This window comes from Mytilus californianus, unplaced genomic scaffold (genome assembly GCF_021869535.1).
Source record: "Mytilus californianus isolate M0D057914Y unplaced genomic scaffold, xbMytCali1.0.p SCAF_2, whole genome shotgun sequence".
In the NCBI taxonomy this organism is placed as follows: Eukaryota; Metazoa; Mollusca; class Bivalvia; order Mytilida; family Mytilidae; genus Mytilus; species Mytilus californianus.
Genome location: NW_026262668.1, coordinates 3777878 through 3794447, shown reverse-complemented (window position 1 = coordinate 3794447; position 16570 = coordinate 3777878). Strand labels below are relative to the sequence as shown.

Here is a 16570-nt window from a genome sequence, read left to right as displayed (position 1 = left end):
AAATTAATATTAATCTAGTGACATTTTGATACATGGTCACATTTAAATATATGTAATCAATGGGAAGAGCACCAAAACATAGTACAAACATGTGTTCATAAATATTTAGAGCTACAAAAATACTTTGGACAAATGCTCCTGAAACTAGATATTATAAGTTAGATTTCTAGAGAATTTCCTGGCTATAAGTTCCAAGTGGAGAATTATTTGACATAACAATGATTTTATGCGATGGCAAAGATAAACGAGTATTTTTTTTTTACTGTATAGCTTCGAATATCACATTTCTGTGAGAAAGACAGTCCTCGTTTGTTATTTGCTTGATGGCAAACTTTGCACATCTGGGATATAAACAAATTGTTCGTATTAGCGTTATGAAATATTCGTGTTATTGGTACTAATACACAATTGTTTTCAATTCATGTGCTTTTAGAATTTTCGATAGAACAAAATAATAGTCGACAAATGATCATAAAACGGCGCTTGTGAATAAGATGTAATTTAAAATACAAATTCGTTTGTATTTTAATATGTAGATTTTGAAATAATGTTCGTTAATACTTATTACATGATCAGCTTGGCAGTGATGGGGTAATATGACACGAAAATTGTTCGTCCAAAGTTTATTATTGTTGATTTTGTATGTTTTTATATTTCTTGTATTATAATTCCAGTGCCACTGGATCTGAAGCAACCAACAATCAATCAATATTATCATTCCAAATTGATCGTTATCGATTTTCATCATTCAAAAGTTAATTGTATTTTACATGTACGCTATTCAACAGTTCCTTGTATTTTACACGTAACATACAATAAAATTAATCATATTTTATCAAGCACAAATTACACTTATAAAGAAGATGTATTTACCAGGCGGAAACCCAGTTGAAATTAAACAAAAGAAATGAAACTCTTTGTTAGAGAAGGTAAAAAAGGCCAAGTTGGTAAATTTGAAGTGTTTACATCTGTTTCTGTGGGCTTTAAAAATTTAATGAATTTGCCTTATTTATGATTTTATGTGTCTTATGTACGTGTTTTTACTTAAATTATGGTATGAAGCTTCGAGATATTTGTAAATTTTTAAATTATAGACAAATTTTCACAAAACAGTCGATTGTGGTAGGTGCAAATACATGTGGATCCTTTTTTTGCATAAGCATAAATTCTGCCGAAAAAAATGCCAAAGAAAGATAATAGATTGACCTTTTTAAAGCATTATTTGCATCTCTGCCCCCGGCGACAGTTTTTTGGGAAAAAATCCCCCAAATTGGCACTAATTTCATCAAAAAGAGAAAGTCGAGTACACCTTTTTATGTTCAGGCGTGTTTGAGTTGACTATTCTGTCGTGAAAACGTATAAAAGAAAAATATTTCATACATCACCTCTCTTCAGATTCTATTATTTTTATATATTTAGGCTCTAGGTTGATATAATATTAAAAATTTGCAGTACTAGAAAATAAAATATATGGGTCAAGTGAAATACCTTTCTAATGTGTCATAACAACAGAGTAGGCGTGTTCGAATAACAAAATTTTACTAAAAGTACTTGACGACAGACTTTTCAAGTGGATCTTAAAAATGCATAACTTCAAAAAAACTTCATTGTTTGTGTGTGTTATCTAGGGTAATTAGTCTTCAACCACTGAAAAATTTTAGTCTGCCCTTCCACGAAATATTTAATTAGAATTTTTTTAGATATTTTTTAACTTTCGAAAATTCTCCCTGACAACCGATCAGAAAATAGTTTTAAGTTGACCAAATGCATAAAATTACATTAAATGGTGCCAAATAGCTATAAGATACATTTGTCTTTTAAAATACAACGGGCATAAAGGGATTGTAATAATGCTATGTGGATAAATTTATCGGTTTTCAAGAGCTAAATTAACAGCGCGTCATCACTACAATAGCTTCCATTTTTACGATTATAAAAATTAGGTGGCGTAATGGGGAGATAATTTTGACGAAGTCGAATCCTGACTGTACTGTGCTTATTCAGTAGGCTTTGGGGTATCACATTAGCAATGGCTTAAACAGTTTACCAAGTTGCAGTTTGAATTCTTCTCAAACAAACTCATCAATTTTTAAAATATTTAAACAAATTATTTCAGTGAAAAGTTGTTAGTTTAAAGAGAGTGCAGTGAAACAGAAAGGAATATTTACTATACAACTCCAGTTAGGTGAAAGAAAATTAAATATTGACTTACTATAATAATATGAGTCACTGCTTTAAAAAGGTATAACTTTGACATGAAAACTTCTAGCCTAAATACAAAATTTTTTATGAATAATTAGTTCAAAACATTGTTTTGTAGGTCAATAATTTATAGTTTTGTTTTCTAAGGGAGCTACCATTTGATTTTTATGGGGGGAGGGGGGGGGGGGGGGGGCTAGGATGAAATTTGAAAAAAAATAGGCTGGACAGGAGTTTTGAGTAAAAACAAAAAAGGCAGGATGAGACACTTGCAAAAATAAAAGTCATGATGACAATTTAGGTTAAAAAAGTCAGGATAAACTTTAAAATATATACACAAAACTTATCTCTGTATGGTGATATGGGCTGGATTCCATGCAATGTAAAGCAAAGGACAGCTGTTTTTAGATTATGGTCCAGATTTTGTAAAATGGACAATGATAGATCGAACAAACGAGTATTTACGTGGTCATATAAGTATGGAAATAAACCAATTAAAAACTGGTGCTTCAGAGTTCTGACTAAGTTTAAAGAGTATAATCTTGAACCATATTGTAATTGTGATATATTGTTAACTAAAAATGTAATTAAGGATATAGAATGCTTAGCTATTGATTTATATAAAACTGAATGGCATAATAAGTTGGTTTTGAATGCCTGAATATGCCAAACTACGTACTTATAAATTATTTAAAACCGAATTTAAGGTAGAAAATTATATTTGTAAAACTATTGCAGGGAAATATAGACTGAAGTGCTTTTGCAAAATTTCGCTGTGGTGTTGCGCCCCTAAAAATTGAAACGGGCCGGTATCAGAACTTACCTATTAATGAAAGAATATGTTTTAACTGTAACGATATACAATTGAAGATGAGAAACATGTAATTTTGAAATGTCAACTATATGCAGATTTTCGTGCTGTATTGTTTAGTCATGCTAATTCTTTTTGTCATGATTTTAATAGTATGTCAGATGACGATAAATTTGTATTTTTATTTAGTGATGAAAATGTTTACTTTTATACTGCCAAAATTTGCTTTGTGTTTATATGTGAAGTTGTAATATTATGTAAATGTTTTATAAGAGGTGAGACTCAAATAAAATCTTGTCTTTTCTTGTATAAACAACAATATAATGATGACATTTACATTTACACAATAAAAATAAAACAAAGTCAATTAACGAAAGGATTATGGACTAATGCAAGTAAAATAGGTAAAACCATAATGCTTTCATTTACATCAATTATCCCATATTGTTATCCGTCTGTATGTTAAATATTGCGCAACAAAGAGTATAGATATATTGAAACTTAGTGATAACAACCGAAAGCGACAAACTTAAGAAACGAAACATGTTTAATCTATAATCCCCGCGTTCGGCCAATGCAATAATTTTATTTTTTGTCACGTTATATTATGATTGTATATCAATAAAAACCAAATGACACATTACATTGTATAAGGTTAAACTTCAGCATCGGATATATTTAAATTTGATTTCTATATATATACCGATGTGACTATAATTTATTTGTTTACCAGTCTTGTTTCAAGATCTAATTGGTCAATATTTAGAATACTCTACGATGAAATTGTTTGAGCTGTTCCGAATTCTGCTTCTCATAACGTCTATTGTTGGCTTTATCCTGTGTTTTCTGTCGATAGTATTACCATACTGGGTGATATTTGAGACCTCTTCGTTTTCTGGACAAAAAGGACTATTTTTCATTTGCATTAATCAACATGAAGGTGGTGTTTCTTGTGACAGAATTATAAAAGATTCCAACGTAGATGGTAAGTTTCCTACATTTCATGAATTTAGATATATAAAAAAAATATTTATCCAAATGTCATATATGTTTTTTTCGATTTTAATATATTAACAGAAAATTAATACATTATGTGTAATAATATTACTATAATTATTTGATAGGCGAAATATACATTGTTAAAGGCCGTACGTTACATCCATTTAATTTTATCTTTGCTGGATAGTTCAGCGTCATTGACAATAATGTCACATCTCCGTATTTTCATAGTTTGTCTTTTGGTATCTTGTGAATAGTTGTCTCATTTGCAACCATACCAAATCTGAAGAGACATTCTCTGTAACCACCAAAGAATATAGAATATTGATGGCCACTCATATTCTCAGATTTATTTAATTTGGGACTTAACCTTATAGAAAAAAATTAATAAAATTAAATCAAAGATATATGGTGTTGCCATGGTAACACACAGCAACATATTTTTCCGTCTTAAATTGCTTGGTAAAAAAGTTTTAAAAAAAACTGGTAATTTTGTGATATATTCATTATAGATTATAACAGGTCCTTTTCCATATCGACCCTGGTATTTATAAGTATAAGATATACTGTAACATACAAAAACATTAAGAAATATGGAAGGTGGAAATTAAATCATTATTGAGACTTTTTGAAGGTTTTAGAAAATTAAAAAGGACTCTCCACTAGAAACCAAATGACAGTTAACAACAATAGATCGTACGCCTTCGACGATGAGCAAAATACATACCGCATAGTAAACTAAAAACATGATAAAAGGCCCCGAAACAACAAATGTAACACAATTCAAACGAAAAAAACTAACGGCCTGATGTATGTACAAAACAATAAACATAAAACAAAAATGACATAGAGTTACAAACAACAACTGAATAAAAGGCTCCTAGCTCAGGACAGGCACACACAGAATGTGGCGGGCTAAACATGTTTGATGGCACCTAACCCTCCCCCTAACTTGGGACAGTGGTGTAACAGTACGACATAAAAACAAACAATAATTAACTCATCAGATCGATACAAAGCACATAAAAACCCTAACAAAAACACAAAAGACACAAAGACCTGTGGATACTCGCAGTTACTGTAAGCTAGTTCCAAGCAAATTACAACTAATAAAACTTCATGTGTTCTAAGACTAAAATATCTATCATTACACATCCAACATCCAATGGATTTAGTGTAAAGACGACATTAACGGTCAGAGAAAAACATGACTTTGTGCAATGCCAAAATATAAGTGTCGACAGATTGTAGAACCGTTAATGTACATATATGTATAACAATAATATTTAGTATGGTTTTAAATTACTGATATTTATACCGATAAAAACAATAATCAAAGATCTAATTACAATGTTGAATAGGTAACCTTTAAGAATAAGTTTATTTAAAGGATCGGTAAGTTTACCCGGATCGTATCTAAATCTAAGTTTTCTACAGGTACAACCAAACTTCAAAGTCGAATCTTTGTATCTATGGAAGAAATTAGGAATGGTAATTTGTGGTAAGGAAATCCTTGACTCAATAATTTACCAGTAATACATAGATAATGTTCATTAATCCAAAACGTCACTACAGACTACGGACATAACGAACGAGTTGTGATATATAAACACGTCACTACAGACACGGACATAGCAAACGAGTTGGGATATATAAACACGTCACTACAGACACGGACAAAGCGAACGAGTTGGGATATATAAACACGTCACTACAGACACGGTCAAAGCGAACGAGTTGGGATATATAAACACGTCACTACAGACACGGACAAAGCGAACGAGTTGGGATATAAAAACACGTCACTACAGACACGGACAAAGCGAACGAGTTGGGATATATAAACACGTCACTACAGACACGGACAAAGCGAACGAGTTGGGATATATAAACACGTCACTACAGACACGGACAAAGCGAACGAGTTGGGATATATAAACACGTCACTACAGACACGCACAAAGCGAACGAGTTGGGATGTATAAACACCGTAAGAAGGTGCCAAAGGAATATCACCGTCCAAAATATAAAACTTTACAATAGAGAACGAAAATTTGTCCCTTTTGTCGTAAATTTTCGTGTAGAGTGTCTCGTGTAAAACTGAAATATCTGACTCTAGGAAAGGACAGTTAGTTATAAAACAGTACTATATAAAAAAACAATGAAAAAATGTTGGTCTTCTAAGGAAAATATGCCTCACTTCATGTTTATTACCATTTTTTCTGTATGTTTTCAATTTAAAACAACAATTTTAAAGAAAACATAATTTCTTAAAATTGAATAATTATTAGGTTAAATCCAGTTTCTATCTGTAGATGTAAAAATTGCTTGTTTGATCTTATACCTTACTTAGTTTTGGATAAATAAAAGTCATTTCCCCTTTGTTCCAAATCACTTTTCAGAGGAATCAAAAGTTACGGTTCAAATGAAATGTATTACAAAATCAGTTTAGACACATAAAAGAGACTAGGGCATTAAAAGTGCAATATAAATTAGAAATAGATACTGAACATATCTCCTAATATGTTTAAACTATCCTACATAACACAAACAAGCAATAAAACTACAAGTCCCCCCTCTTTACCCCACCGCCACCCCCATCCCAAAAAAATAGAATCGGCGTAGCATGTGGCTAAAGCAAGTTTAAAAATGATTTAATCATAAAATATGTTCAATAAAACTATAAGCTAGATTTTAGATAACCTCTGTTGCAAGCATAAGGGCTATCTCTGTTGAAAGAAGAATTTCTAAAAAACAATGTACCTTAATCAATTAAACAAACAATTAAAACAAACTCAAAAGTAATATTGTTTGCTTGATTGTTGGTTGCTAAAAGTCCAGTGGCAAATAGTTCATGTATGTTCAGGACGGGAACAAATTTACAATAAATACAATAGGTAGGTCATGAAATAGAGGCCGTCCGGGATTAGGTCGGAGAAATTTGAATAGCCACTGGAAAATGAGGGTATATTGGATAGAAATAGAAATTTTGCCTTGCAACAGACTATCTACGGACTCCTCAACGAGTTGGTGCATGGGTTCTTAACGTGTAAAGAGCGTGGCTTTCTCTTTACACAAGGCATCGGATTTAACTTCCCATTCTGACCGGACGTGGCTGCGCACATCCTGAACAGCCAAACGGACACCCCATTTTTGTAGCAAGGGTTTTACTGCCGGTCGGAAGAAGACCTATAAGTGACCATTCTCATAGTATTTTGTATTCCCCAGTTACCCTTGGAGGTTCAAAAGTAATATCTTTTACCCCTTTTTATGTTACTTAGTGAAATAAAGTTGTATCGGAGAAAGATAATCGTACTTGAAAGTTTTTTTACCGCAAGACCAGGAAAAAAATCAGGATATGTTCTGAAGTGAAATACAAAATTTCATATAATCTGAGCTGACTATGATTTTCTACGTATAAGATGGCAGCCATTGCAGAAATGGTGTTCGAAGGATAATTTTTGACAAGAAAATCAGTTATGGATAGCATCTAATACATGTACCTTAATTTGCAGTTTCATTAAAATACTAGCAAGTTTTTACTTCAAATTTGACGCTGGGAATCAATTTGGAATAGCATATTGTTTCTAGATATGAGGGTCTGGATGGAATATACAGAATAGAGAATAATAGGTGAAAAGTGCAGAATATAGGGTAAAATATAAGGAATAGAGAAAAATAGGCAAAAAAAAAAAGCTGCGCTTTTACTGCAAATTTGACAATAGGAGGCAATTTGGAATAGCATATTAGGTATACCTACACACCCATTTTCATTGCAATCCTAGCACAGAGAGAAATTTCGCAAAAATTGGAATTTTTAAACAAATAATTAGTTTTTTTTTCCAAAATGAAGAGGCCAATTTTAATCTAAAATAATATGCACATCTACATATTATGCACAGCGTCGGATGCACCCTGTCTGAATCTGCACCAGACTATCACTGCATATAATCTATGATTAAGTAAGAGATTAAGAAAGCTAATACTGTGGCTGATTCTCCTATTAAATCAAACTTTTGGAGAAATAAAACATTACAATAAAGTTAACAATTTTTAAAAAATAAAAAAAGAAAGCTGCTGTTCAGATGCTCATATATAACTTTACTCTTCTGTTCTAACTGTACTGTCATTTAATCTATTGTTGCATGCATTTTCCTTACTATTGAACGTAACCAAGTTATTCATTCAGAAGATAACGTCAAATGTAACGTCAATGTGGTACAGATACTAACTTTGGTGTCGTTTTTTTTTTTTTATCAAAACACCATTCCTCATAGCTCTTAGCTGATAAAATACATGTAATTTATAATACCGTGATCTATTAATGATTTGTTTTTGTAAGAAATCAACGTACGTGTATATCTAAATAGATCTAAAGGCCCTCGTGAGTCTAAATCACTAGCCTAGATTTTCAGCCCCAACAGATTGTCATCACAAACTAAGAAATAACATTCGGAACACATGTGGCAATCATTGACCAATAAGAGAGATGTAATCCAATCATGCACTGGTCATAAGTGAACATACTCTGCACGTGAAAACATGTTATCTAATTTCAACAATTTATCGTTTGATTAAGTAGGACACTCTGACCCTTTGAACAGACAGAGACATCATAAATTTAAAGTATAAATAGCTCACTCTTTATTTAAGTCTTAGTAATAAACAATTAAAACAGAATTATCTTCTCTGCTGTCTTAAATTATTTTATTCAGCTTAATTTTCAATTAGCAAATAAAATTGGTTATCTGTAAAGGGTAAAGGTTCATACAAACGTATAATAGATATCCGTAAAGGGGAAAGGTTCATACAAACGTATAAAGGGGAAAGGTTCATACAAACGTATAAAGGGGAAAGGTTCATACAAACGTATAAAGGGGAAAGGTTCATACAAACGTATAATAGATATCCGTAAAGGGGAAAGGTTCATACAAACGTATAATAGATATCCGTAAAGGGGAAAGGTTCATACAAACGTATAATAGATATCCATAAAGGGGAAAGGTTCACACAAACTTATAATTGATATCCGTAAAGGGGAAAGGTTCATACAAACGTATAATAGATATCCGTAAAGGGGAAAGGTTCACACAAACGTATAATAGATATCCGTATTAAAAGGGGAAAGGTTCATAAAAACGTACAATAGATATCCGTAAAGGGGAAAGGTTCATACAAACGTATAATAGATATCAGTAAAGGGGAAACTTAAGGTTCATACAAATGTATAATAGATATCCGTAAAGGGGAAAGGTTAACACAAACATATATTAGATATCCGTAAAGGGGAAAGGTTAACACAATCGTATAACAGATATCTGTGAAGGGAAAGTGTTTTATTCTATAAAATCGATATACCAAATTAAAATTAAAAAAATCACTCAAAAAAATAATTTACAATTATGCATCAAATAATGGCCGCATATTTAATATATTTACAAGGTTTCATTAGAATTCGATGCGTCTGAGTGAGTTACTATTACATGAATTTGAAAATATTTAGTACACTTCAGTCAAAAACTGCTGAGATGTAAAATACATTTTGACGATAATTGAGAGTTGAATTAAATATGAATAAAATTGGAATATGACGAAGTTTGGGTTAAGGTTGAATCTTTAGTAGGGTAAGTTAATTCATTTGTTGTAGTTTCATATATATATCATTTGACCTTGACGCATTTAATATTCCAATTGTAAATTTAACGATTATAAACTAAAACGGTGTAAATTGGATTAAGACATAAACTCGTTCAATAGCAAACAAAGTATCTAATATCTATGGTGTTTTCTAAAGTTATATATCCAAATTAAAGAGTAGGGAACAGATATAGTGAACCCTTATGGAACTGAATTGTTTGCCGCAAACTTGCAGCAGACTTGCTGCAAGCTTGCGGCAAACAAAAAGTTTGCAGGAACACAGAAAATAGTGTTTGTAGATGTTGGCCGCTAGCTGCAAACTTCCGGCAAACATTGCAGCTTTTTGCTGCAAGCTTGCGGCAAATTTGCAGAAACATCAATGTTTGCCGTAAGATTGCCAGAAAGTTAAGATAATAAAGAATGTTTGCCGCAAGATTGCAGAAGACTTTGACCATTCTATATGTTTGCCAGAACATTGCAAGAATTACACAATATTGACTGGGCATGCCTAGTTGGCACTTCCTGGAAGCTAACAATTTGAAATTGTGGCTAGGTCATGTTGATTGTGTTTGGAAAATGCATTTCAAATATAAGAGATCAAAGAGGCATTTTGGTTCAATAATATATAGGATATTTAATATGTAATTTTGTAAGTACAAATAATTCATAAAACCACATGTTTAATAAAATAATTAATGTCACTATCATACATAATTAAGTAAGATACTATATATATAATATATATGTGTGTTTGAAAAAACATTAGCTATTATAAGTTTGAATTTTGTAACTGCATGATGTACTGTACCATGCTTATTAAAATTAAGTTCAATTCTGTTATGCAATTATTACCTAGCTTTATACCCAATACACATTTGAGATTTATCCTTTTTCATTTCTTAATACAGGTATACAATGTCATTTGTGAATGACCCTGCCCCCTTTTTCAAAACTCAAATGCATGTATGTATTTCCTTAGATCTTTAAGTTTGCAAGAATTCTTTCAATGACTGTTTGTATACAGACAGGAATTCTTTTTAAAAATGTTGCTGTGTAATTTGAAGAGATAAATTGAATGTGTCTACACACATGCCATTAGTGTATGTGTAGTTCCTGCAAGTTTGCCGCAAGCTTGCGGCAAATCTAATTTGCATAATTATGTTTGCAGCAAGCTTGCCGCAACCTTCATTTGCATGGTAAAATGGTTGCGGCAAGTTTGCAGCAAATGTTTGCTGCAAGCTTGCGGCAATGTTTGCTGCAAACTTGCGGCAAATGTTTGCCGCAGGGCTTATATTTCGGTAAGGGAAACTCTGTAAATGCTTTTTTTCTACTACTTTTATATAAGACTGTATAAATGCTCAATGTTCATCAATAGAGCATGGGGCTCGTACAGGTCTCTCAAACTAAATCGTGTGTAAATGGATATAAGAAGATGTGATATGAGTGCCAATGAGTCAACTCTCCATCCAAATAAAAATTTATAAAAGTAAACCATTATAGGTCACAGTACGGTCTTCAACACGGAGCCTTGGCTCACACCGAACAGTAAGCTATAAAGGGCCCCAAAAATGACTAGTGTAAAACCATTCAAACGGGAAAAACCAACGGTCTAATCTATATAAAAAACGAGAAACGAGAAACACTTATGAACCACATCAACAAACGACAACTACTGAACATCAGATTCCTGACTTAGGACAGGTGCAAACAAATGCAGCGGGTTTAAACGTTTTAATGTAAGTCATTAAGATCAATGACGTCATTACTAATTTTAAAAAAATCGTAAAAGTCTCCTGCTATACGTGCATCACCCGCCACGCGAATTCTGATCAAGTCAAAATTTCACAATCCGGATTGGATACAATCGGTAAATTTACAGACTACGATTGCAATATTTGGACGGAATGTCTGCCTTTTTAAATATTTTTCATTTAACGGCCGTTGCTGTCTTATTCATTTTTTCGGTTGGTAGATATATCGCCTTATTGTTCGCTGGCTTATTGTTCGCTAGTTATTGTTCGCTAGCTTCAGCCTGGTATTTAGGTTTCTTAAGATTTAAGATCGCCAAAACATATCGCTAGTGAGTTGAGACACAGACACATTGTATCGACCAATCAATTCGCGATGGTGACCGTAAACTTAAGTAGTGCCTATTAAAGTCGTTCTTCCTCATAACTATGTTGAAGAAGAAGAACAAATGCAATTCTTCAAATTACTGCTTTTTGTTGTATGATTTTCGAGGATGCGTGTCAAGTTTAAAACTATTCAAGACAAGTGAATATTTTAAATCTCTTGTAGCTGCTTTCACTTTGTTTTTTTTTATTATGCATAGTATGAAAGCAGTTTATGGTTGACATAATATAACCGAATTTTAGTAGATATCAGTATCAAAGCGGGAAGAATCAAGCAATTCCGGCCACGGTTCAAAACAAAACAAAGAACGCTAAAAGAGAAAAACAACAAGACGAACATACAATTTAAACAATTACAACAAGAAATTGACTAACGGAGGTAAAAGAAAGACAGAAGTGTATCCTGTTTGCCGTATGCTTATTGGCAAATCATTAATGTACACAATACAGAATCTTGTTTGGAGAGTTAAACTGTTAAGAATCATTTAATACCGAAAGTGTTGAGCAAAATACCGCAACGTTTGGTTTTTCAGTTTGATTGTGTTAATTAAAAAGTTATACATTCAGTTACCGTCGAATGCAATAAAAAAATATGATTTTATAATGAAAACTAATTCTATATTTTATAATTTTATCCCGAATTCGAGAATTACCAGGCAAATTATTTACGACTTAAACTACCAAACATAAAGACATTCACAAACTTGTAACTATAAGGAAACCAGAAACATGTGTTGTTGATAACAAGATCAGAATGAAGAAGGCTACAAGTTACTTCTTATTCGCTACTGGATTTACTCCTGTAAATCGACCTTAAAGGATATCTTAACACAAAAGTTAATGATAAACACGATTAAATCTAATTAGAAACGTGATCATTATTTTTTTTATACATTTCAGGGAGTTACAAGATTCCACAAGTGTTTATGGGCCTAGGGCTTTCTTTCTACTTCATTAGTGTTGTCTTAGCCTCTATGACGTTCTTCTGGACACGTGACTTGAAAAAAATAAGAGTGATCAAGTTTGCTGCTGCATCATTTGCTTTTCTAACAGGTAATGGGTAAGATGTAATACCACAAAAGCATGTACGTCACATCCGGTTTCTTACGAAAAAGGGTCGAAAAAAATATTCCCTTGAATTTGACAGTTGTATGAAATAACTGAGTGATTGATAAATTCTGCATTTGTTTGAAAATAGGGAAAACAATGGTGGTATTTCTTCTTAATGTCTTGATTAATGGATAATTTGGCTAAAATTACCAAATATCCTTAGTTATTTTGTTTCTTTGTTTATGACGATTTAAGGTTTAAGGTTTGTTTATATAGAAAAAGCTCGTATGTTTACTTGTGATAAAGAAGTCTTTAACCGTTTATTTATTGACGTATTCATTTAATAGCAGCTTTAATATTTTTTTAGATCAACATAGTAACAATACAGTATTAATCACGTTCGACAAAATTGATATTTACGGACAATATAATTGCAACTTGATTTAAAATATATAAACTGGTTGTTATCATCTTTAGAAAGACAATCAAACCAAAAACAAATAAGAAAATCTTTACCAAACAATCACATTTCTAAGTAATCATTTTTAACTTTTTTTTCAAAAGATACACCGTTTCCTTGTTAAGTTATCCTGTTAATACCATGATCCGTGATTATCTTTTAGTGATTGTTATCATTTAAAGTATAGCATAAAATATGTATTGCAATTAAGCGTTCATTTTATGATTTAGAATACATATTACTCAATTAAGATTAGTCGTGTTCACGGTCAGATTGCATAAACTTCTGTAAGTGACTGACATATGGTCGAATAACTCGACGAGTATATAAAAATCCTAAATTGATTGGAATGTCGAGTGCCGTAAAATGAAGACGTTGTATCAGGTGCAGTGAAATTTCTAGCGAGGGTCGTAATTTTAAACGGAGGCGTTGTATCCAGCGCCAGGTAGAGATGTTGTATCGTGCCCCGTAAACGTCGAGTAAGGGAGATGTTTTATCGAGCGCCATGAGATGGAGATGACGTTGTGTCGTGCATCACGAGATGATTTGTATTTAGCGCAATGAAATAGAGATTTTCTAAAAAGCGTGGTAATGTGGTGATGTCGTATGAAGTGTCTTGTAATGAAGCTGTTTGAATCGAATACCGTGAAATAAAAAATGATATATTGCACTCCGTATATGTTGTTTCTAGCGCAATAAGCGAACTCTCTGAAAAAATAAGATATTGTGGTAAGCGCCGTGAATAAAGGGATATGTTGTATTGAGCGCCTTGGAAAAAATAGACATTTTGCTCGGAGCGCGTGCAATGGAGATAATGAAGCTAGCGACGTAAATATGAGATTTTCATTTGAACGCCGTGAATAAATTTAGATGGTCTATATGGAGCGTTTGGAATAAATAGAGATATTGTGTCTAGTCCCGTTAAATGAATATGAATAAACGGCTTTGTTGTATAGAGCACTTTAAATCAATGGAAATGATGTTTGAGCGCCGTGAAATGTAGATGTTGTCGCGGGCGCCGTGAAATTGTTATGTTGTATTGAGCCCCGTGAATACAAAGAGAAAGTGTTGTATCGATCCCAAAGATGTGGCATCGAGCGCCGTGAATACATAAAGGTGTTGTTGTATCGAGTGTCGCGAATACATACATATGTTATATGCGACATATAACATTTGAGTAAATATAAATTTTTTTCCGAGCGCCATGAAATATAATTTTTGTTCCAAGTACCATGAAATTAAAACAATATTTGTCAAATTTGATAATGTTACCATGGAAAATTTTTCGAAAATAGCCATAATAAGACAATGAACTTTCATTTGAAGTTTAAGATGCAGTGCATACCTGTTTTTATCTCAAGTATTATATATCAACATTTAAAAAACAAAATTTTTAAGTGTCTCATAGTTTTTGTGGATTTACTAAAGTATATACTAGTACATTTATTTATATATATGCATATAATTATGTTTAATTATTGGTTTTTAATTTTCCCGCTATTTTATTACAATCTACATATTTTTCTTTACAGCGATTTGCTTGATTGTCGCTGTTGTTGTATTCCACAACACTCGTGACAAAGAAACAGAAACTATATCTTATGGATGGTATATTGCAGTTATTAGTCTTGGTTGTGTAACTTCCTCATGCCCATGTTATATTGTTGATGGGTGTCATACGATCAAACAAAAAGACAAAAAAGCTTCAACCGCGAAAATAGCTCCTTATCCTACCGCTCTGACTGTCTATCAAAGACAGCAACTAATAGATGGCTTTAATAATCAAATGTCCAAACAGCAAAGCCAGTTACCAGAACCACTTGGGTTAAATGACAAATTTACCATCTTATATGACGGAACAAACATAGAGCATCCTCCACCAAAACCAATAACCCCTGTAGACAGCGATGACGATACTAATAAATCAATGAAAATGGAACCTTTAAAACAACCCATATTTATTCCACCGTCTTCTGATAATAGCTTTAAAACGATATATGACGATGATGACAACGAAGATAACTTCGTTCATCCACCTCCGAATATTGTAAGTTCAGATACTCCTCTTAAAGACATTTTATTCAGAAACTTACAAACTTATTCTGGTTATGATAGTGATGTATCCAGGAAATCTAGTTGCTATAGTTTGGAGGGTGGTCAGATTGATGATAGCGACCTTGGAATTTATTTGCTCACAAAAGATTCAAGGTCAAATAAGGGAAGTGATGAAGATCGTCCTCCTAGTCGTGAAGCAGTCGGTAAAAAGAAAATTCAGAAAAAACATAAAGTGACTTCACAAATTGTCGATGAAAAAAACGTTACAGAGATCGCACACGAAGAATTATCTACGATAAATATTATTGGTTCAGACAAAGAGTTACGTGACGATAGAGAATCAAATCCTCTTCATGGGTCATCAAGTGCATTACACAGAGAAGAAGAAGTAGTAATACCATCTGAAGCAGAAAATGATGATGACACAGAGTTTAAAGCTAATAACAAATCGGCATCTAAACGTTCGAGCAGACGTGAAAAACCCGAACATGACAATGAGGCTTATGCAAAATCAAACAATAAAATTTACAGAGCAAAATATGGCACAAGTTCTCCATATGTAGAAAAGCAAGACTTACCAAGAGAAAAGGGGAAATATGATGATAAAAGGCAGAAACCTCGAAAAAAATCTAGTCAGCGAAAGAAACATAATCGCAGTAGAACAAAACGTAAGAAAGGAGACAGTCCAGTGTCTCACAAAGATTTGAATACAGCAAAAGAAGAAATACCGAACGAAGCGACCGTAAAAGGTGCTGTTGGGTATTGTAATGGCGGTGAAGTCTGCACACAATTTCCGAAAGAAAATGCAACTTCTTCTGACCCGCTAACGGATACATTTAATGAAAAACGTTCTGGTAAGCGCAAACATAAAAGCGAAAACCAGCATGGCGAACAATCTGAAGAGCAGGCTATTGAAAAAGAAAAGTACAGAGTGAGTAGAATACGTTCTGATGGAGACAGGAATCATAGTCATGATAAACTATATGACGGTACAGAAAACAAAAACTGTCGACAAGAAATAGAAGACACGCGATTCAAGTAAAATGAAGTAAACCCTTGAGTTGGGTTGAAAATGACCAACCTAAGCTGACATGCAAATGGGTTAGAATACTTTTTCAATCTAACTATCGATAGAAAAATGTTGTATTTTCCATAATAAATAAAGAAAACATATATTAGTTTGGTAATTGTTATCATGTATTTACTATTAATAGTTAATATGGTAAA

The 16570-nt window shown here is 32.6% G+C and overlaps 1 protein-coding gene across 1 annotated transcript in view; it reads left to right on the top strand.

Annotated features, from left to right (window-relative positions):
- The window catches only part of LOC127729103 (uncharacterized), a 97730-nt gene extending 82882 nt beyond the window's left edge, over nt 1–14848 (top strand). Inside the window, exon 3 of the transcript XR_007994523.1 lies at nt 14821–14848. The gene's annotated coding sequence lies outside the window, so the exon portion shown is untranslated. The remainder of the gene's footprint in view (nt 1–14820) is intronic.
- Nucleotides 14849–16570: the final 1722 nt, after the last annotated feature.